Source organism: Eurosta solidaginis, chromosome 3, assembly GCF_040869045.1.
Source record: "Eurosta solidaginis isolate ZX-2024a chromosome 3, ASM4086904v1, whole genome shotgun sequence".
In the NCBI taxonomy this organism is placed as follows: domain Eukaryota; kingdom Metazoa; phylum Arthropoda; class Insecta; order Diptera; family Tephritidae; genus Eurosta; species Eurosta solidaginis.
Genome location: NC_090321.1, coordinates 94,512,831 through 94,535,895, shown reverse-complemented (window position 1 = coordinate 94,535,895; position 23,065 = coordinate 94,512,831). Strand labels below are relative to the sequence as shown.

The 23,065-nt window shown below is 36.3% G+C and overlaps 1 protein-coding gene across 5 annotated transcripts in view; it reads right to left on the bottom strand.

Annotated features, from left to right (window-relative positions):
- The window catches only part of Slc45-1 (Solute carrier family 45 member 1), a 204,507-nt gene extending 191,440 nt beyond the window's left edge, over positions 1–13,067 (bottom strand). For 2 of the 5 annotated variants that reach the window (XM_067772785.1, XM_067772784.1), the window contains exon 1: positions 11,947–13,067. The gene's annotated coding sequence lies outside the window, so the exon portion shown is untranslated. Of the gene's footprint in view, positions 1–8,891; positions 9,043–11,946 lie in introns of those variants that run through there. The other 3 variants (XM_067772787.1, XM_067772788.1, XM_067772789.1) reach the window with 3 other exon arrangements.
- Between the last annotated feature and the right edge of the window lie 9,998 nt (positions 13,068–23,065).

The window sequence follows — 23,065 nt, the reverse complement described above, 5'->3', positions numbered from 1 at the left end:
CTAGAGTCACCCCTGGCCCACCTTTATGGCGATATCTCGAAAAGGCGTTCACATATAGAACTAAGGCCCACTCCTTTTTAAAATACTCATTAACACCTTTCATTTGATACCCATATCGTACAAACAAATTCTAGAGTCACCCCTGGTCTACCTTTATGGAGATATCTCGAAAAGGCGTCCACCTATAGAACTAAGACCCACGCCCTTTTAAAATACTCATTAACACCTTTCATTTGATACCCATATCGTACAAACAAATTCTAGAGTCACCCCTGGTCCACCTTTATGACGATATCTCGAAAAGGCGTCCACCTATAGAACTAAGGCCCACACCCTTTTAAAATACTCATTAGCACCTTTCATTTGATACCCATATTGTACAAACGCATTCTAGAGTCACCCCTGGTCCACGTTTATGGCGATATCCCGAAAAGGCGTCCACCCATAGAACAAAGGCCCACTCCCTTTTAAAACACTTATTACACTTTTCGTTTGACACCCATATTGTACAAACGCATTCTAGAGTCAACCCAGGTCCACTTTTATAACGATATTTCGAAAAGGCGTCCACCTATAGAACTAAGGCCCACTCCTTTTAAAATACTCATTAACACCTTTCATTTGATACCCATATAGTACAAACAAATTCTAGAGTCATCCCTGGTCCACGTTTAAGGCGATATCTCGAAAAGGCGTCCACATATAGAACTAAGGCCCACGCCCTCTTAAAATACTCATTAACACCTTTCATTTGATACTCATATCGTACAAACAAATTCTAGAGACAACCCTGGTCCATCTTTATGGCGATATCTCGAAACGGCGTCCATCTATAGAACTTAGGCCCACGCTCTTTTAAAATACTCATTAATACCTTTTATTTGATACCCATATCGACAAAATAAATTCTAGAATCACCCCTGGTCCACCTTTATGGCGATATCGCAAAAAGACGTCCACATATAGAACTTAGGCCCACTCACTTTTAAAATTATCATTAACGCATTTCATTTGATACCCATATCGTACAAACAAATGTTCGAGTCAGGCCTGGTCCACCTTTATGGCGATATCCCTAAATGGCGTCCATCTATAGATCTATGGCCCACTTCCTCTTAAAATACTCTTTAATACCTTCCATTTGATACACATGTCATACAAACACATTCCAGGGTTACCCTAGGTTCCTTTTACAACATGGTGATTTCCCTTACTTTGTCTCCACAGCTCTCAACTGAGTATGCAATGTTCGGTTACACCCGAACTTAGCTTTCCTTACTTGTTTTTATACTCAGTTGAGCAGAGCTCACAGAGTATATTAACTTTGATTGGATAACGGTTGGTTGTACAGGTATAAAGGAATCGAGATAGATATAGACTTCCATATATCAAAATCATAAGGATCGAAAAAAAATTTGATTGAGCCATGTCCGTCCGTCTGTCCTTCCGTCCGTCCGCCCGTTAACACGATAACTTGAGTAAATTTTGAGGTATCTTGATGAAATTTGGTATGTAGGTTCCTGAGCACTCATCTCAGATCGCTATTTAAAATGAACAATATCGGACTATAACCACGCCCACTTTTTCGATATCGAAAATTTCGAAAAACCGAAAAAGTGCGATAATTCATTGGGAAACACGAATAAAGTGATAAAACTTGGTAGATGAGTTGAACTTAGGACGCAGAATAGAAAATTAGTAAAATTTTGGAAAACGGGCGTGGCACCCCCCACTTTTAAAAGAAGGTAATTTAAAATTTTGCAAACCTGTATTTGGCAGTCGTTGAAGATATCATGACAGGGCATTTTTTAAGTAATACGAACGTGGCCAAATGGCCACGTAGTAATCCGCCGTGGCCACGTAGTAATCATAATCTGGCCACAACTGAATTTCGAAAATGCGTGAACAACACCTAACTGAAATAATGTCAGAAATTTTCTGAACATACATGATTTCCCCAAAATGTCCAAAAATATATAACTTGCTAATTCTAATGAAGTTTTTGGTACTAATCGAAGAAATTTATCAACGAATGAATGATAGTTAGATATGGGAAAGGGGTAAATACCCAAATGGTAAATACACGGTAAATTGGTTATACATGGTAAAAATGGGTAAAGTCCCAAATATTTACCCAAAATAAATACCCACGACGGCCACCGTGGTGTGATGGTAGCGTGCTCTGCCTACCACACCGGATGGCCTGGGTTCAAACCCCGGGCAAAGCAACATCAAACATTTTAGAAATAAGGTTTTTCAATTAGAAGAAAATTTCTCTAAGCGGGGTCGCCCCTCGGCAGTGTTTGGCAAGCGCTCCGGGTGTATTTCTGCCATGAAAAGCTCTCAGTGAAAACTCATCTGCCTTGCAGATGCCGTTCGGAGTCGGCATAAAATCATGTAGGTCCCGTCCGGCCAATTTGTAGGGAAAATCAAGAGGAGCACGACGCAAATTGGAAGAGAAGCTCGGCCTTAGATCTCTTCGGAGGTTATCGCGCCTTACATTTATTTATTTATTTTTAAGGGTAAAAATAATCTTTTGGAAAATATGGGAAACCAACACACAAATTCATTCCAAAATGTATCCAATTTGTCCTATATTGGTGGGTAGTTATCCATTATGCTATCGGTTGAATTTATTTTTAATCTGTAATCCAGCGTTTTTCAAAAATATTTAGCCAATAATGCATGCCGTTGCAAATATTTAAGTTTACCCAGTAAACATTTTGAGTCGAAAAAGAGTCGGAAAAATATCTAAATTGAAGCCTTTACAGCCGGTATGTGCTCATTTGGGAGGCCGAAACCAATGTATTTCCTTCTTGCAATGGTCGTCCTATATGAGCCTATTAACGTAAATCATTTGAGCCTAAAAAAGATGCTTATACAATAGGGCGGGTCGATTTAAAAATCGCTCATTGCTCTGTGAAAATCGTATTCTAGGGATTAAAATAAGGAACTTTGACGAAGGAACCATACCTCTAAAACGAATTCTGATGTCCCCCCCTTTGGGTCGAACTTTTGGGTAGGGGCAATTTTAATTCTACCTGCTGTGTCTTGTGGTGGCTTAAAAACAACAACACAAGTAATTTTACGATCTGCAATTGTGTCACAGTGATACCTTCATTTTTTAAAATGGTTGAATAAAAAACCCACACAACTATGTTTACGACATGCAAATGCATCACAGTGATGCCTTGCTTTTAAAAGGGGGTTGTAAAAACGCTAATTTCTAATAATTTTTTAACTTCTTTTCTATTACTAAGTTAAATTCATTTTTTCATTTACATATGTTCTGACTAAATAAATTTCTAAAGAGAAAAATAAACTCCAAAAAGAAAAAAAAAACATAGGCATTTCAAAGTGGGATTTTTCAAAATTTGCAAGTTCGACCCAAAGGGGGGGGCATCAGAATTCGTTTTAGAGGTATGGTTCCTTCGGCAAAGTTTCTTATTTTGATCCCTAGAATATGATTTTCACAGATCAATGGGCGATTTTTTTGCCTCCCCATAAATCGACCCGGCCTATTATACAATAAAAGAATAGGAAGGGTAAAAATAATGTACAAATGTAATTCATTTTGTATTAAAATGAACAGTGATCGTAACAAAGTTTCAAAATTTGTTCCAGACTCGCTGTGACGAACATAAATAGTTGATAAATGATAATTTTTGCATGCAAGATTAGGAGCTTTTAGGCCGTTAAATAAAAGGCAAAAATTAAATTTTCTTTTACCCTCCTACGCGTTTCGACGCTTTTCTGATTCCTATATTGCCCACTTATTTTGGATTCGTTTCGGATTCTTAAATTATGAGCGCCGTGAGCCTGTTTGTTTGGGTAAATATGTGTCCCTTATAAATATTCTCTTACAGTTCTGGAGTTTAATATGGTTCAAAAGCTTCAAAAATGCTATCACCTTAGAGTCTTTTATGACTCCGATTTGATGAAATTATAAACAAACGAAAAATATTAGAATTAGTAAACTAGGCAGCTCCGGAAAAAAACTCTGAAATTTTTCTGCGACAATTTATTCTAAATAAATAATTAACTCAACTAATACTTATTTCATTTCTATCTTATCCTCATGTGAGTTTTATGACATTCTCCCCTATGTTTTCCGCTTCGGATATATGTCAAAAATTCTTCCTAAAAGCCCTGAAGTAGTGTCATTAAAAGGCTCAAAATTAGCAGTATATGACGCCAATAAGGCTCATATATGATATCGGAAGAAGGTCTGTATAAGACTTATGTTAGAGGCAAAATATAAGCATATAGCATTCGCTTCAGGTTCCTAAATGAGTTCAAAACGAGTGCAAACGATCCAAAGTTTGGACTCCTTTCAGACTAATTGTTGACTCCGAGTGTTTGCTGGGTTGTTTGTTTAAAATAAAAACGAAATTTTTTTAATTTCAAATGGCGTATAAATTTAATTGCTGAATTGTAATTCCAAGCAGCCTCGATTCAAACGATTTTTAAATACGCAAAAAAAGATACAAAAAAGGAATATTCCGGGTATTTTCCCGGTATTTACCCATAAAAATGGTAAATACCCGGTAGAATCCCAACTCTAATGATAGTTCATCAAATATACTATCAATGAGGATTTATATGGAAAAGAACATAGGTACTCACGACTTCCGTGACATATATAAATTCTACAAATTCTGCACGTGCTCGAGGGTTTTTTGTCAGCATATAATAAAAAAATTTTGGCCAAGTATGTAATAAGTTGGATATGAAAAATAACTATTCCTGGGATTACTTGTTTTATTGCAAATGGTTTGGTATGAGTGAGTCACAACCACGGTTGCCACAGCATGTTTTTTTTTTTGACCAAAAATGGCAATATTCAAAAGCTGACCGGTATGGTCAGTCATGTCGAGGAGATATTTTTCTTTTGGCCACCTAGTGAAAAATCCTTAAAAAATGCCCTGTATCATGATGAAATTAGGCAGGAATGTTACTCCTATTACTATATGTATGCTTAATAAAAATTAGCAAAATCGGAGAACGACCACGCCCACTTTTAAAAAAATATTTTTTTTAAGGTCAAATTTTAACAAAAAATTTAATATCTGTACAGTATATAAGTAAATTATGTCAACATTCAACTCCAGTAATGATATGGTACAACAAAATGCAAAAATAAAAGAAAATTTCAAAATGGGCGTGGCTCCGCCCTTTTTCATTTAATTTGTCTAGGATACTTTTAATGCCATAAGTCGAACAAAAATTTACCAATCCTTCGTAAATTTGGTAGGGGCATAGATTCTATGACGGTAACTGTTCTCTGTGAAAATGGGCGAAATCGGTTGAATCCACGCCCAGCTTTTATACACAGTCGACCGCGTGTCCTTCCGCTCGGCCCTTAACACGATAACTTGAGCAATAATCGATATATCTTTACTAAACTTAGTTCACGTAGTTATCTGAACTCACTTTGTATTGGTATAACAAATGGCCGAAATCGGACTATGACCACGCCCACTTTTTCGATATCGAAAATTACGAAAAACGAAAAAAATGCCATAATTCTATACCAAATATGAAAAAGGAGAATATGGGCGAAATAAAAAACCCTTGAAATCTTGGCAGGAATACTGTTCGTGGTATTATATATGCGCCGTTTATTTTGAAAGTGGCATAAGTCATTGCATTTCGTTTAGGTTCAGTGATAATTTGTTCGCATCTCTCCTCGCCTCCAGTTTGTTAGAGTCCAATATCCAAAAGATGCAATTCTTATTATTATTTTATAATTGTAGAACCATCTATATATGCATTCGTTCAAAAATAACAATGCATTTAAGACCATGAGTTGGAAATGACTTATGCCACTTTCAAAATAAACGGCTCATATATAAATAAATTAGCGGTATCCAACAGATGATGTTCTGGGTCACCCTGGTCCACATTTTGGTCGATATATGGAAAACGCCTTCACATATACAACTACCACCACTCCCTTTTAAAAGCCTCATTAATACCTTTAATTTGATACCCATATCGTACAAACATATTCTAGAGTCACCCCTGGTCCACCTTTATGGCTATATCTCGAGAAGGCGTCCACCTATAGAACTAAGGGCCACTCCCTTTTAAAATACTCATTAATATCTTTCGTTTGATACCCATATTGTACAAACGCATTCTAGAGTCACCACTGGTCCACCATTATGCCGATATCTCGAAAAGGCGACCACCTATACAACTACCACCACTCCCTTTTAAAACCCTCATTAAAACCTTTAATTTGTTACCAATATCGTACAAACACATTCTAGAGTCACCCCTGGTCCACCTTTATGGCGATATCTCTAAAAGGAATCCACCTATAGAACTAAGCCCCACGCCCTTTTGAAATACTCATTAACACCTTTCGTTTGATACCCATATTGTACAAACGCATTCTAGAGTCACCCCTGGTACACCTTTATGGCGATATCTCGAAAAGGCGTTCACCTAGAGAACTAAGGCCCACTCCTTTTAAAATGCTCATTAACCCCTTTCATTTGATACAAAAAAAACTTTCAGTGACGCCTGCTGATTGAAACTGACCCCTACATGGTGCAGGCAAGCTCGCACTGTAGTAATACTCGCATAAACAATTGGACGACATTATTTTTTTCAAACCTAATCGACACTTTTCAAAGTAGAGTTAGGAATCGAGAAATTAATACCAGCAACTCAGAAATGTGAAATATTTATCAGTGAATAACGTATTTAATATAAATAAAAACTATTATTCCCATTATTAGCGATTTGAGTCCGAACCAAATTAAATCATTCAAGAATTGAAGTTGGCGACATGCCACGGTTGTGACATTCGCATGGTATTTCCATTGAAATCTTGATAAAATTTTAATATGATACAACAATTTATCCTAAACTAGTTGAAGAAAGTCACTTTTCAACATTTAGCGTGCATAGTTCATTGATAATGCTTAATGAGTATTAGAAATCGCCAAGCGACACAAAACTGAGAGTTTGCGGAGAATCGCCCATACAGTTTATTATAAATAAATGATACCTGTTTCAAAACGACAATTCCTTTTTTAAATTTCAACACCTGACTAAAAAAAGTAAATGTACGTACATACGTATATCCTGACACTGCAAAATTTATGAGAAACGACGCAAATATGTATGTACTACTAAAATGTATACTCGAATATAGAATCCATAGTTTTTATAAACACTAAGTTATGAAAACAAAAAGAAATTGTTTCAACGCTGCGTTGGTTCCCAGTGAACACCACTACAGGTATTCAAATTATGGTTAGAGGTTCAGAACGTTTTCATTCCACATTTTAATGGTCGGCTCGATAAAGGTTGTGAGCAAAGTAAATTTAACAAAGTGTGCTTGACAGTTGAATATGATTCTCTTGTAAGGGACTATTATGGCAAACAAATGTAAACAAAAGAATTAACCCTATGTGGTGCATGTAGCATTTTATCACTTCTGTTTTTTTTTTTGCATTTCACCTTGTGTGACAACATTATTTATGCCTACAGAGGAAAGAATATGAGAATTTCAAAAGCCGACCGTACTTAGCTATTTCAATAAAACCAAGCAAACAGTTACATTTGAATTATTATAAAGCAGTATCTGTATATGTTTGTATGTTTAATGGTGTGTTCAATTTTACTTAAGATATTAAAGAATTAATGAGCTTAACACCGGTATATAATAATCGTTATTCAATTATTATTGGGAAAAACTGAAAAGAAGGAAACATTTACCGGCATATTGCGGAGGTACTATTTTGAGAACCGCCATGTCATAATAATCAGGCAATTTTGTAAGTTTTTTTTGTAATTTATTCCAACAGGTTTCACCAGGGATTGATCCACGGTCAAACTGCTGAAATCACAATGATTATTTACCGATGTTAAGCTCATTAATCAAGCCGTTTAAGCCATTTTTTTGTATTTAATTGCCCAAGATTTATGCTTTTCCGCATTTATTATCTTCCCACTTTCAGAACAACTTTTAGTTAGAGTTTTTCAGTTTATACACCTGTCAAATTCAGTCACACTTTGGTTGCAAGACCTGGGCTGCATATATACTCAAATTTCGAAACCACGTTGCTAAACTTAGTTCGCTTTTGCAAAGAGAATTAATGTCAATGACGCACAGTGGCGCCTTTTGAGTTTTTTTCTTTGCAAAAATCATAACTTTTGAACCAATGAAGATATTTTAAAAATTTAAAATGCAAATGAAAGCTAATTATTTTTTATGTGTTAAAGCTCAGAATGTCAAAGATACAGGGTGCTTCAAAAAAATTCGTTATGATAAAAAGTTGTATCTAAGTAGTCACGTAATCAATAACTACCAAAATCGATAGATGTATTGTTTCTTTCAAATGGCAATACTCTTATAAAACTCAAATGTCCGTTTTTGGTGCCACAATAACAAGGTGCTTCAAAATTCATCGTAAAATTTTACATGTTTTTTTTTTTAATTTACAAGCCAAATATGTATTTTATTAATAACTAAAAGTTATTGAAAGTGGTTCAATGAAATTTTATTAGAGCTAAAGATTAAACAGCCAACGAATTTTGGAAAAAGGGAGTGGCACTGCCCATTTATGTTAAAAAGTTTGATCTTAGTAACCGCTTTACCAATTTGTACCAAACTCGATAGACGTATTGATTTCTGTAAAAATTTAATACTCGTTTGAAGGCGAAATGCCTAAGCTTTAAAATAGTTTCCATAAACTTTAGAGAAATGCAATAACGAAAAGTATATATTTATAAATTACAAAATTAATTCTTTTTTTTGAAATAAAAAATTAACTTGTACATAGATATCTTATTTTTCAGTAAAGTAACAAAATTGATTAGTAAATCTCTTTTTTATTGTTGTGATAAGAAGTGAGAAACTTATTTTATCTTACCATACAGCAACTCTGTAGTTTTATATGCATATTCTCCAAATTTGGGTCCATTAACTGGTTGATGGTAGTTTAAAATATTTAAAATTACTCCCAATCTTTTCCAATATCTCTATCAACTCCTGTTATGCGAGCAGTCACTTCATCGTTTTCAAAAAATCTTCTTGAGGAGTTACCATCATTTGTATTTCCGTATCCATACTTTGGACAGTCAACTCTAAGGCCAATCTCTTTATAGAATGCATCCTGAATTATTTTTTTTTCTCCTGTTTTGTTTCTCCTTACATGTTGTATTGTCGTCGAAAACTTCTCCTTGTTGTGGTAGTGTATAAGCTTCAAAACAAATTCCATACATCTTATCCTAGCATGTAAAGGAGATATTCCATACTCATAATTTAGTTCGTCAGTTATTGAATCATCAAGATCTTTGACTCAAAATTCACATTCACCAATCACATACATATGTTATGTGCTCCCAATGGCCTACAGGAACCTTGCATTTCTTCGCAGATATGCAAGGGACTTTAAAGATCCGTATACTAAGAAAGCCCTATATATATCGTTAGTGCGCTCCAAAATTGAATATGCTTCCAATATCTGGAACCCCATCTACAGTAATCATTCGGCCATAATAGAAAGAGTTCAAAGAAAGTTTGTCCGTTTTGCTTTGAACTCCATACATTTTGATAACCCGCTGCCTTCTTATTCTTCTCGTTGTCAACTGATCAATCTGCAATCACTTGAAGCGAGGAGAACGGTGCACTTGGTTATGTTTGTGTACGACTTAATTGTGGGCTCTTTGGACTGTGCGACTCTTCTCGCGAAAATATTGTTTAATGTGCCGCAAAAAAATCTGCGCGCATTCCTGCCTTTTTACTTCAGTTCTTGTAGAGCAAATTACTTTTATTTTAGCCCAATTTTCCGCGCCCTTACAGAATTAAATAAGCTCTCTACTAGATTAAATATTGATTTTTCTGCGATACATTCAAGGCTTCCTTTGACTTGCTCTTTACATAATGTTGTACCTATTGTATATGTTTAATATTTATATTTATTTTATTTTTAATATGTTATTGTATCTAGTCTGTAAGATTCTTGATCATAGACTGAATTAATAAACTATACTATACTATATAGATAGATAATTGCGACGATCTTCCACCTGATAATAAATCTCTCTGCAATGTATCTATTTTCTCAGTATACAGAGGCATTTTTTACGTCGTAGCTTCTGCTAAAATGTATCTTCTTGCCTCTCCCTTATTCTTTGTTTGATCTTTGCCTCTCCCAGTAAGTTCCCCCTTTCAATTTACCGATTTTATTCTTTCCACTCCCACTGAAGCCCGCTTCCTAAAACTTACTCGATTTTTCTTCATCTCTTTCTCTTCCGTAGCTTCCTCCTTTCTTCCTCTCCATCTCCAATTCCCACTCCTATCTCATATTTTCCTTTTTCGCTTTTTTTATACCTCTCCCTATCCCTCTCGCATTTCTTGTTAACTATGAGTCATGGTGGATGACTCTTTGTTAAAACCCTCATTTACACATCAAATTTGATACACTTAGCTAACGCAGCTATGATTTTTAAAATTTGTTCTTCCATTTTTGAGTTATAAAGTTCCAATAGATTTTGCAATGACTTTTATATATCAGATTAACCTATTTGAAACACTGCGTAAATAATAAATTGCAAACAAATCGCACCATCCTGGTCTACTTTCCAAACAGAAAGGGTCCAAATATTAAGCTGGTCAAAGAGGAACCCCTATTCTAAATTTCAAGCAAATCGCTCCATACATAAGTTTATTTCAAATAGGCCGGCGACTGGTTCATTTTCCGGAAAAAACGTTTCTCAAATCTTGACTTGGTCAAAGAAGTACCCTTGCCAATTTGCAAGCAAACAGCACAATAAATTAAAGTTTTTGGAATAGGTCGGTCCTTGGTCCACTTTTCGGAAAGAAAAGTTTCAAGGAAGGATAGTATAAACATGAAAACTATAATACTGTTGGTCCGCCGTCACTTTATGTAAAATAATTAGATGGTCCCTGGCTATAATAAAACCAGCTTCTTACCGTAAAAATCTCGGATTCTATATATTTCATCCAGAAGGATGATTCATTGCAATGTATATCACCTACGCTATTCATATTTCAGATTATTTGCGGTTTGTAGCCATTTATGTAAATTTCTTTCTTAAGGATAACACTACTACTTTTATTAAATATCGTTGCTTTTACGAAAACTTCTAGGGGCTTACTAACTTTTTGTCTTAACATATAACCAAATGAGCTGAGGTATTATCAATATTTACCACAAGAACTAGAAACGTTATTTGCGGAGAATGAAATTTTTTTTAATTTTCAGCACCAAGTTTAAACTATTGGGGTTCGTTTTAAAACCAGACGTTTTTGGGAGTTATTTTTAGATTTTTGCAAATTTTTGGGTTTTTCAAACCTACAAATTACTACAAGTCTCTATTTTTGGATTTTTTGAGACTTTTTTTGGTTTTGTTTTGAAACAATTTGAATATTTTAAACTTATTTTTGAAATAAGTTTTAAATTGAAATCGAATAAAATAGTAAATTGAGAGGTTTCCAATTAAATAGAAAAATGTTTCAAAAAGTGCTTAAACAGATGAATTAAAGGATCAAATTTCTAAACGGCAGATTTCTAAATGTGATGAACAACCGGGACACATACATAGATCCCGACAGCCCACACAAAACTTTCGGGAGTGTTGCAATAAGAGCAACAACAATATACTAGATGATGATTTCTATACAATATACAATCTATACAATAATCTCATAAAACTTGAATTTTAAAAGTTTGTTTGGCCAACCGCTCAAACGGAACATTTGTTTTATATTTAGTGATATTTAGTGCGGTAAGCGGTATACAAATTAATCGTGGGTAGAGGTATATTGAAATAATGTTGAGTATGCGTAGTCCTGTAAAGAGCCATCAAAAGTTTGCAAATCAGATGATCAGTATCTAGCTAATTGTAGTGTTCACTTAGTGAATTTCCATCAATATCTTTTATATTAAAATCTGAACTCACCTTTATTTAAAATGCAGCTGTTTGAGTATACAACAAGCGTTTATTTGCCGTCGACTGATAGTGAAATTGGGATATTTCTTTTAAGCACACCTGATATCACTGCACTAATACGATAGAAAAATATATCGAAAATCTATTCAACTGTCCAGCGAGTTTGATCAGCACTCACACAATTTATTTCACAAACGGCTAGTGATACTTTAAACGGTTTTAGCTTTACTAATATAGTTAATTGCTGATGAAAATCCAATGATTTCCGTTTACATAAATTATTAAACATAAAATAGAGTTGTAATTTTTTTAATTTAGACTTTGAGTTGGAATCTTTTGCCAGCGCGACGAACGTTAATTTTTTGTTATAATTTTTAAATGTGTTAGATTGATATTTGGGAGTTGAATTGTTGTTATATGATGGGGGCTTTAGTCGATGCGATAACACTTTCATAACTCTCACCATACAAAGTGACAAACAAAAGTACTTTACACACTCAAATATTGTATTTGAGCCAAATACTGAAATTAGTTTGCAAAAATAGGTATTACATGTATTATATTGAGAATACGCACAGAGCTCACACAACTAATTAAGAATTTCACATTGACGCAATCGAAATTTGTTCAGCTATTTTTGTGACAATGTCGTCCAGCTTTTATTTTACGAATTTTCATAATTTGTCTGGTGACGCTCTTCGCAAAATTCAAATATAGATTTTCCTCAAAAGTAAAAGTTTCCTTTGCGGTGACCTTAGTGATTTTTGCGTTTTTTTATTAATATTTATAAATAGACACTTTTAAGGCGTCTCTTTTGGATTTTTGTCATGTAGTACATATGTACGTATCTATGTATCTATCTATGTACATATATCAACAAAATTTAGTATACAAGGCATATACACACAGATTTATGTTTTGTTTGGAAGGCCCTACGAATGTGTACATATGTGCATACTAGCTGGACGAGCTCCCTTGCTGTTGGTATGAAGTGTCTCTTCTTTTACGATCAATTTCCGTTTTCAGATTCAGTGATCAATTTAACTTTAAACTCCGATCTCATCCGTTATATTGCGCTGCACACCAAACTGGTATAAAAACTCTGAACGACTGCCAACCTGCTTAATTCACCGTCGACTATATGCCTTTCTTTCTGCAGTCACATTGTTATGTTGCTCGCTGTTTTTTTTTTGAGATATTTTCACACATTGAGATACTTTCGCGCTCACAACTTTTTCGATAGACCCTCCAATCGTATGAAGAGCTAATTTATTGACGTCACTGAGTTATTCGTTATTTATTTTTATACAAAATCAGCCGGCTAATGTGAAGATACAAAAATTTATCTACTAGCTAGATAAGATTTGTATGTATGTAGCTTTATTAACACAACTAATTAATTAATTGTATCATCCAGGTCAATTCTAAATTAAAGAGATAATTCTCTTCATGCTTTATAATTGAAAAGAGAATTCGAACACAACACACTCGCATATTGTTTTTCCTACGCATTTGCGTGCTTAAATGTATTATGTTGACAGTCGCCGTTGTGTGTAAATAACATTGCCGGACTCAGCTTGCGCTGGGTTCGTAGCAAAGGGCCCTTCAGCATTTATATGCATATAAATATTTCGAGCCAAAGCCGCTCTGCCGAGAAAAAAACTTTCGAGATTGTGTTTATTGCTATTTCTAAGGCTATTATTATATAAATTTTTAGTTTTGAAACCCGGATCTGTCATTTATGTATAATCTGCCAGCTATTTTATATTACTTATATTATTATATTGCTCACCCAGATCAATTCGGATTTAAGTCAAAAATATGAAATTATGATGTTAATTATACCACCCTAATATGTACCTACCGATCTGTTTACTCTTTTAAATATTTATCCCAATCAGTTTTTGGTCTGTCCTGCGAATTGTGATTTTTTTTGAGTAGATCGCTGTTTTGATCTATTTGTGCGATGTGTAGAAAATGAGTTAGAAAACATTTTTTTTGTTGATAGACCGTATGGCCGGCTCTTTCGAAACTCTTCACAGTTGATCATCAGCGATCCACGTAGATTTGATGTTCAATAGCGTGAAGGCATCATATGTAGCAAATTTTTTTAATTCCTTTAGCGCCACTGTTATTGAATTTTTTATGGATTTCGCAAAAATAGGCGAGTCGCACTTGATTCCGTTAAAACATGAAGGAACATAAACAACTTCGGATGGTCTTTGATTTTGTTCATCGAAAATATAAAATAAGTCACTAACAAACTGATACAAATTTTAAGCACTTCCTTTATATAAATTTAGATAAATGCAGCGGCAAATGTACCCTTTTACGCAAATATAATGTTGAGGAATATTGATTTTGAAATTTTAACAACTTTTGTAAGCAGCTTATTAGAAACGACATTACACGAAATTACATCGTGCATAGACAGATTGTTCTCCTTCAAGGAATACTGCCTGGCAGCTTTCCTAGACATAGAAGGAGCATTCGACAAGATTATTAAGGTACTGACTGATCTGTGCATCGACTCTCAGCTGGTAGAGCATGTGCACCAATTGCTGCTATGCAGGGTAGTACAGGCAAGCCTTGCAGGGGTATCGGTGAGCACGTTCGTCAGTAGACGGACACCCCAAGGTGGTGTCCTATCCCATCTGCTGTGCATGTTGGCGGTGAATCAGCTGATAAGGGGCATGGAGGAAGAGAGGGGCTGCAAAGTCATATCCTATGCTGACGACCTTGCCTTGGTGATAAGCGGGAAGTTTCCACAAACTCTCTGCTATATGATACAGGTGGAATTTAGAAGGGTCGAAGCATGGGCTGCTGATAATGGTCTGAGCGTCAACTCAAATAAAACGAAGCTGGTGCTCTTTACATACAGTTCTTAAGATAAGTGAGTCCGCCAACTATCTAGGGCACACACTTGATAAGAAATTGAACTGGACACAAAACACCACACATATAAAAGGGCAATTGGACGAAAATGGGGTATGCCCCCTATGATAGTGCATTGGATATACACGGCCATAGTTAGGCCAATATTGCTATGCGGTGTGTCGGTATGGCGACCCGACCTGAATAAATCCTCGACGGCTCTTGCCCTTCAAAAGGTGCAAAGATCTGCACTATTATGTAAAAGAGGAGCCATCCGCACAACGCCAACGGAGGCATTGAATCTAATACTGAATCTACTTCCCATAGATATAGTAGGCATAAAATATGCAGCATGCGCAGCTATTAGGCTGAGGAAACTGGCCGTGTGATCTCACTGCAACCATACTGAAATTCTAGACAGATTCTGCATACAAGAATGGGCAGATTTCTGCAAACCACATACCAGCTTTAAGAAGGGATTCGAGATATTAATCTCCGAGAAGGAACAGTGGGTGAATGACCCAGTGTGGCCATACAAGACGCTGTGGACTGCCTTAGGCAGAAAACAGTCTCTCATAAGCACATTTATCTGTCACAACTAATTCTGAAACTGTAGCAGGTTGTCGCAGTTCACTTAACGTGATGGCTGAACAGTTTACTCTGCATCTGGTATGGGTTCTGGGTCATAGGGGCATATCAGGTAATGAGATGGCGGATGAGCTTGTAAAAAAGGGTACCTCCGTTCCACTTTCGCCATCCTGGAAGAGGTTGGGCATGTCGCTCTCCACCTAAAAGTTCAAGATAAAGGAGGCTCTACTGATGGAAGTGGGAGCCACGTGGAAGCACCATGATAGATACCACACGGCATAACTCACATGGCCGGAATGTAATGAGAAGGGATCGCGTGAGTTTCTCACCCTCCGCAAGAGGAATCTTTCCTTAGTTGTGGGGCTTCTAACTTGTCATGTTTTTATTGGACCGCATGCGGAAAGGATTGGCGCTCCATTTAAAGATTATTGTAGCAGCTGCGACAACGAAGAAGAGCCTGAAACTATTAGGCATCTACTCTGCGAATGTCCAGCGCTCGGTATAAGGAGGCAACGCTTTATGGGCAAGATGTTTCTCGAAGATCTGACTGATATAACTGAGGTCAATACACGACGCTTAGTTAGCTTCACAAACTCTTCTAGGTTTCACAATGGGCCTATAAAGGCCTGGGTGTGCCACTCCGACGCGTACGGCAGCCACTTGAACCTAACCTAACCTATTAGAAACAAAAGTATAAAGGTAAAACGGAAATACCGAGCCTAGATGAAGAATTACATAAGTCAATCCAAGTTTGAGTAAAAACGATATTCAACATCTTTAAGTTTCTTTCTTTCTTTCATTACACAGGTCCACGAAAAAAAATTTTTTTTTGTACATGGGTTTTGCCCTATATATTCGGATTCTATGTTCAATTATATAAAAAAAAATGCAATTACGAATCAAAAACATTTGCTTTTGTAGAAGTTATAGCGATTTGAAAATTTTGCATTTTTGCACCAGGCTAATGTAGGTCCTTTCGCACTATTTCGGTCGATAGAGGGCGGCGGGTAGCTACCTGATGCAGCGATGCATCGAAAAAAGATCTACTTAAAGCACAACATACTCATCTTAAAAAAAAAACAAAAAAAAATGTGGCTGAGAAACAGTAAAAAGGAGATAAAAGATCCCAGATACACATGATTTTAGGTAGATTTGGCAATTCGTTAAGTACATATTAAGAAACTCATCGAAACTTTTACTGACGGATTGGCAGGCCTAGCAATAGAGCATGCCAGCTACCTGATAGCGTTTTTGTAAGTAACATTTTTTTTAAGAAGCTGTAGTTTCTTGGGTCACTCGTTTTGGGCGACACTATGTTTTTGCATATCACAGAGGAATGATGTCTTTGAGAAGTTGTAAACGAGCGGCTAATTCGTTTTGCTATATATGTGGCCAATGTATTAAAAGAAGACAAAAAAGTTTGATTTAACTAAAAACACAAGGATTTGCGAGACCTACTTAGCCTACTTCGGTCTACCTGTTAAAAACCAGGACAAAAAATGGGCTCCACATGTTTCATGTAACTCTTGCAGAAGCATTCTGGAGCGTAAGTTTATTTTCTCTTTTTTATTGTACTAACTGTTTTATATATATATACATATATCTACATATATATAATTGCATAACAACTGAAATTGTTATGAAATGCTTTACGTTTTATTACAGTTTGGTACCAGGGTGAGAAAAGAGCCATGAAGTTCGCAGTGCCGAGGATTTGGAGGGAACCGAGTAATCAGGACACTGATTGCTATTTTTGTGTAGTGAAACCACTGAAAGGGAAACGTTTAAGGAAAACAATATATCCGGAATTACCATCGACATCCGCCCCAGTACCACATTCGGAACAAAATCCTGTACCTGATCCACCTGTGTTGGAAAAGCAACTATTTCCTCAAGGCAGCTTTCAAACACCGAGTTCATTTGCATCCGTACATTCCGAATTTGTTCCTCAATTTGAACCAGGAATACCACATCTCATCAACTCTGAAGATCTCACTGACTTAATAAGAGACTTAAATTTATCAAAAAACAAAGCAGAGTTATTAGCATTGCGGCTTAAACAACGAAATTTACTTACTTCTGATGTTCGAATATCTCGGCAAATAAAGCGTCATCAAGAATTTTCTTGTTTCTACAGTAAGGAAGATGGACCCTGTTTTTGCTATGACGTGAAAAGTTTATTTGAAGCAATTGGTTTTCCTTGTAATACAAACGAATGGCGCCTCTTTATCGACAGATCAACAAAAAGTCTAAAAGCAGTTCTACTACACAATGGGAACAAATTTCCATCTATTCCACTGGCACATTCCATACATCTCAAAGAAAATTATGACAGTATTAAAATGCTATTAACTGCAATCAAATATACGGAATACAAGTGGGAAGTTATTGGAGACTTCAAGATGGTTTGTTTTTTTACTGGAATGCAAGATGGATATACCAACCACTCCTGTTATCTTTGCCTATGGGATAGCAGAAATGATGCCGCCCACTATCCCCAAAAACATTGGCCTGAACGTACTGAGTATGGAGTGGGAAGATTTAATATTAAACATGAAGCAATTGTCGATCCTAAAAATATATTGATGCCGCCATTGCATATTAAACAATTTGTGAAGGCTCTTAATATTGAGTCTAAAGCTTTCAAATATTTGCAGACTTTTTTTCTAAAGCTGTCTGAGGCGAAAATTAAAGCTGGAGTCTTTGCTGGCCCTCAAATAAAAAAAATTATGAACTGCGATATTTTCCCGGACCTACTTAGCAATGAGGAGAAACTAGCGTGGAACAGTTTTAAGGCAGTAGTTCATGGCTTTCTTGGAAATCATAGGGATGAAAATTATGATGAGCCGATAACTGGCATGATTACGAATTTTTCCACCATCGGATGTAGAATTTCGCTAAAGATGCACATGTTACATTCACATCTGGATAAATTCAAAGATAATATGGGAGCTTATTCAGAAGAACACGGGGAGCGATTCCATCAAGATATAATGGAGTTTGAGAGACGCTACCAAGGCCAGTATACGGAAAGCATGATGGGTGACTATATTTGGACGTTAATAAGAGAAAATGTTACCGAATATGGCAGGAAAAGCAGGAAAAAGCATTTTTAAACATTCAAACTGTATTCTAAAACTAAATTTATAAGAATAAATCTTATTTTTACTATACTAGAATAAATCAAATCTATGTCATATTTTGATGAATTTTCATGTTTTTCGTTTTTCTCATTTTTTTCGAACAAAACCAAACCAAAAACTTTTTTATGTTCATATTCTTATTTCTGGGTGCAAAAGCAATACAAAAAATATACGCACGACCCATGTACAAAAATGTTGTTGACCAGTGTTATTGCTTTGTTCCGAATAAACTGTTTACAGTAGTTTTTTTAAATATACTCAATCAAAATGTATCAACATTATTCCGGTGTTCAAGAACATATTTTCCGCTGCGTTTCGATCCATTTATATAGAGGAAGAGTTTACTATGTTCTTCTTTTTCTTACACGTTTATACCTACGCAAAAGACGCTTTGATACAATGCGCTAACAGTCAAAACACATGTATAAAGAGTTTTTCAAATCGCTGGTTCATATCTCCAAACGGTCTGAACGATCATATAAACACTTTTCGAATTTAGTGCGAATTGAAAATGATTTGTTCGGCACAGTTTCCCAAATTTCAACTGTTCTAAATATACATTGTGGTTTCAAAATTTAAGTAATTAAGTTTCGTAAAATAAAGGCCATTTTAAATTTATTGCAGATGTTTTATAATTTGAGATGTTTAATAAAAAAAATTCTTATTTAATATTTGAGGACAGTTGATTTGATACTGATATAGTAATGTAAGTATAAACGCTTCAAAAAATTTGTTGTGAGCCAAATGGGTTTACCGCCATACGGTTGTTGCATTGGTATATACAAGGTAATTATTGTATGCCCAGTATTTTTATAAGTGGCCGCAACGTTCCTCCCCTTCCGAACGAGTTTTCCAAAACATCGATATTTATTCTTTTCCTCTTGGCCCTGGAATAGGAAGCTACTTATAAATCATTTCTCGTATGAACTTTGTTACTATATCGACCTGTGCGGTTCCTATCGAATTTTTTTCTCATTTTGTTGCATTGTCGATGTTCTGAACTATGTATGAGATTTCAAGGTAAGGTTTCAAGTTTTTAGCTCGATAAGAAGTGACTTACTAATCGATCGTAAGATTACAAAAAAAGGAAAGGTCTTTTCAAAGATCTCTAAATTTACAGATATCTGCCCCATTTAGAAGAATTTTTACCCAACGAATTAAAATAATTGTTAACCACCAACTTTTTTTTTAATTTCACAACATAAACATCAAAAAAATAAAATAAAAATTTGTGAATTAACAAAAAAGTTAAAACTGAGACTTTTTTGTCTTCATGTATCAAAAATATTGCAGGATTACATTTGACTACAGATAGGGATTTCACAATTCTAGTACTCAAAAGCTCACCATCATCATCGTTTATTGGCGTTTAAAAGCCTAAGCAATTTTAGCCGTTGCGAAAAAAGTCACGTAAGCTATCCCAATTAGAAGCAACAAGTCTCCCCGGGAAATTTCAACATAAATATAAGGAGCGCAACAAATAGGCTTTCGATATATGTAATCTTTCCTGCGGAATTTCCAAATTACCTGAACTTTAAGTAATAGTTTAGATGGTGGCCGTGGTGTGGCGGTAGCGTGCTCCGCCTACCACACCGAAAATTCTGGGTTCGATGCAACATCAAAAATTTAGAAACAGGTTTTTTCAAGAAAAGGTTTTCTAAGCGGGGTCCCGTCCCGCCAATTTGTAGAAGAAATTAAAAAGGAGCACGACGAAAATTTGAAGAGAAGCTCGGTCTAAAATCTCTTCGGAGGCTATCGTGCCTTGTATTTATTTTTTTATTTATTAAGCAATAGTTTACCTAAGTAATGTGCGCTCCACCTTCTTAGATTTGTTCCTCATAAATAGATTTTACACTGCTTATGTTAAAAGTTGAATATCAAAGTTTAACAAGATTATGTCTATGGGAACATTTTTGGTTTCTTTTGGTTCATTTTTATAAAGAAACTGGTACATCCGGCAGACGTTGTCCTGCTAAATTTGGCCTATCTGCATACATTTTAATAAGCTTTTTCCGTCTAACTCTGCCTTCGCCCCTCTACACGTTTTCCTAATCTTTGTATTCACTCCTCCCTCCGTATTTTTTGCTTCATCTATCTCCATCTTCGTCTCATTCTATCTCTATCTCAGTCTCCTTCTCTCTTTTCTCTTCCCTCAAGTTTTTCCCATTCTTCTTCATATCTTATTGCCAGGCCCAGAGGGTGGTATGTATTTTGTTCCAGTCCCATTCCGAGTCTCAGTCCCAGTCTCACTCCGAGTCTCAGTCTCAGTCTTAGTCCCAGTCCTAGTCCTAATCCCAGTCCCAGTCCGTCTCTGGTCTACTTCCCGGAAAAGAGCATCGTAAATACTAATATAGGAAAATTTATATACCAAATTTCAGGCAAATCGAATAGGACGTACATATGTAAATAGGTATGTGGGTATTATTAATTCATGTCTTTATTTCGGCTTCGCATGCATATTTATCAGTTTTGCGAGGTTGATGCGACTAAATCGAATATCACAATGAAAATTACTTTAAAGCTCTCAGCAACAGCTTCAATTTGATATCCATAATGAAAAAACACTATCTAAGTGTTCACGGGCCCACGCTTTGGCCTATATATCTCGAGACCCTAGTCACCAAGGGGTATGAAAATTACCCTCTACTAAAGCACTAAGCAACAGCTTTCATTTGTTATCCATATTCTGTAAACATATTCCAGGGTAACCGGGTACACGTTTTGGCCTGTATCTCGAGACCCTAGTCACCCAGGGGTATGAAAATTACCCTTTACTAAAGTACTAATCAACAGCTTTCATTAATATCCATATTCTATAAACACATTATAGGGGTACCCGGGTCCACGTTTTGGCCTATATCTCGAGACCCTAGCCACCAATAGGTATGAAAACTACCCTGTACTAAAGCACTCATCAGCAGCTTTCATTTGTTATCCATATTCTATAAACACATTCCAGGGGTAACCGGGTACACGTTTTGGCCTATATCTCGAGACCCTAGTCACCCAGGGGTATGAAAATTAGACTCTACTAAAGCACTGATCAACAGCTTTCATTTGTTATCCATATTCTATAAACACATTCCAGGGGTAACCGGGTACACGTTTTGGCCTATATCTCGAGACCCTAGTCACCCAGGGGTATGACAATTACCCTCTACTAAAGCACTCATCAACAGCTTTCATTGATATCCATATTCTATAAACACATTATAGGGGTACCCGGGTCCACGTTTTGGCCTATATCTCGAGACCCTAGTCACCCAGGGGTATGGAAATTATCCTCTACTAAAGCACTCATCAAAAGCTTTAATTTGATATCCATATTCTATAACCACATTCCAGGGGTACCCCGGTCCACCTTTTGGCCTTGTTGTTGATGAGATACTTTGTCATATATACTTATACTTTGAAATATTTTATAGATCATAAGAACTTAGCATATAATTTCTTTTACTTGAATTTCGTGTCAATGTACTGTCATATTTTTTCTACTGCTGATAGTTTGTACGAATTTAATTTGGAATGAATCGTTGGTCGTCAGCCGGACAGACTACAGCAGAATAAACCGTTCGTAACTATTCCGTTTTCAAACCGTTTTGCCTTTAATAATTAATTCGGACTTTTAAACGCGTTAAATCTGCTAAATCCGTCCAGCGATTACAATTTTTATTCTGCTTGTTCCCCGTGTGAAAATTTGCTGCAACTTTTTCGTCAACATACATTTGTGTAGTAAGTCATTTCCGCCGCCACTCCACCACGAAGGAGCCCTCGATTAAACAACAATTTGCCAACCACAACTAGCCAAAATAGTATGGATAACGTCACTTTAGGTCCAATTCCCGAGGAATCTTCCAGTACTACAAGCATTATCCAGCCAGATATCAGTACATCAGTCGCCATAACTGTACCCACGTCTGATGCCGATAGTGGAATAACCACAAATTTAGCCACGGATGCTAGCGCCACCGAAGCATCCAGAAACAATACAATGGACCCGCCGGCCCATTCAGTTTTTGATTTCAACGCCATGGAGCAACGTTTAGCTTTGTTGGAAAGCAATTTGAGAGCCACTCAAGTGCAATTAAGGGAGCGTGACATGCAAAACGAAACCCTCAGGACAGAACTATTACGTAGCGCCAGCTTTACAGCCACCCACGTCAGCAGCGCAGTAGCCGTGTCGCAGCCAGCGATACCGCAGTCAATGCCAGCTCCGTTGACAAGTGCACATACTTTTACAAGTCAAATCTATCCTGGAATTCGTTACGATGTCAACTCACAGCCAATAACTCAAAGCCGACTATATGCTGATTCCTTTCATGGAATAAGTTCAATGCCAACTCAAGGCCAACTATATACCGAACCTCGTTATGACCTTTACTCGCAACCTACTGCCTTTCATTTAGTATCGTCAGCCAACAATATGAACACACCATTTTTGCCCAATGTATCTATGCCGCCGCCTAATGCCAATACACAATTTTATACAGCGCCAACCGCATCATCATCCGCATACATGCCGC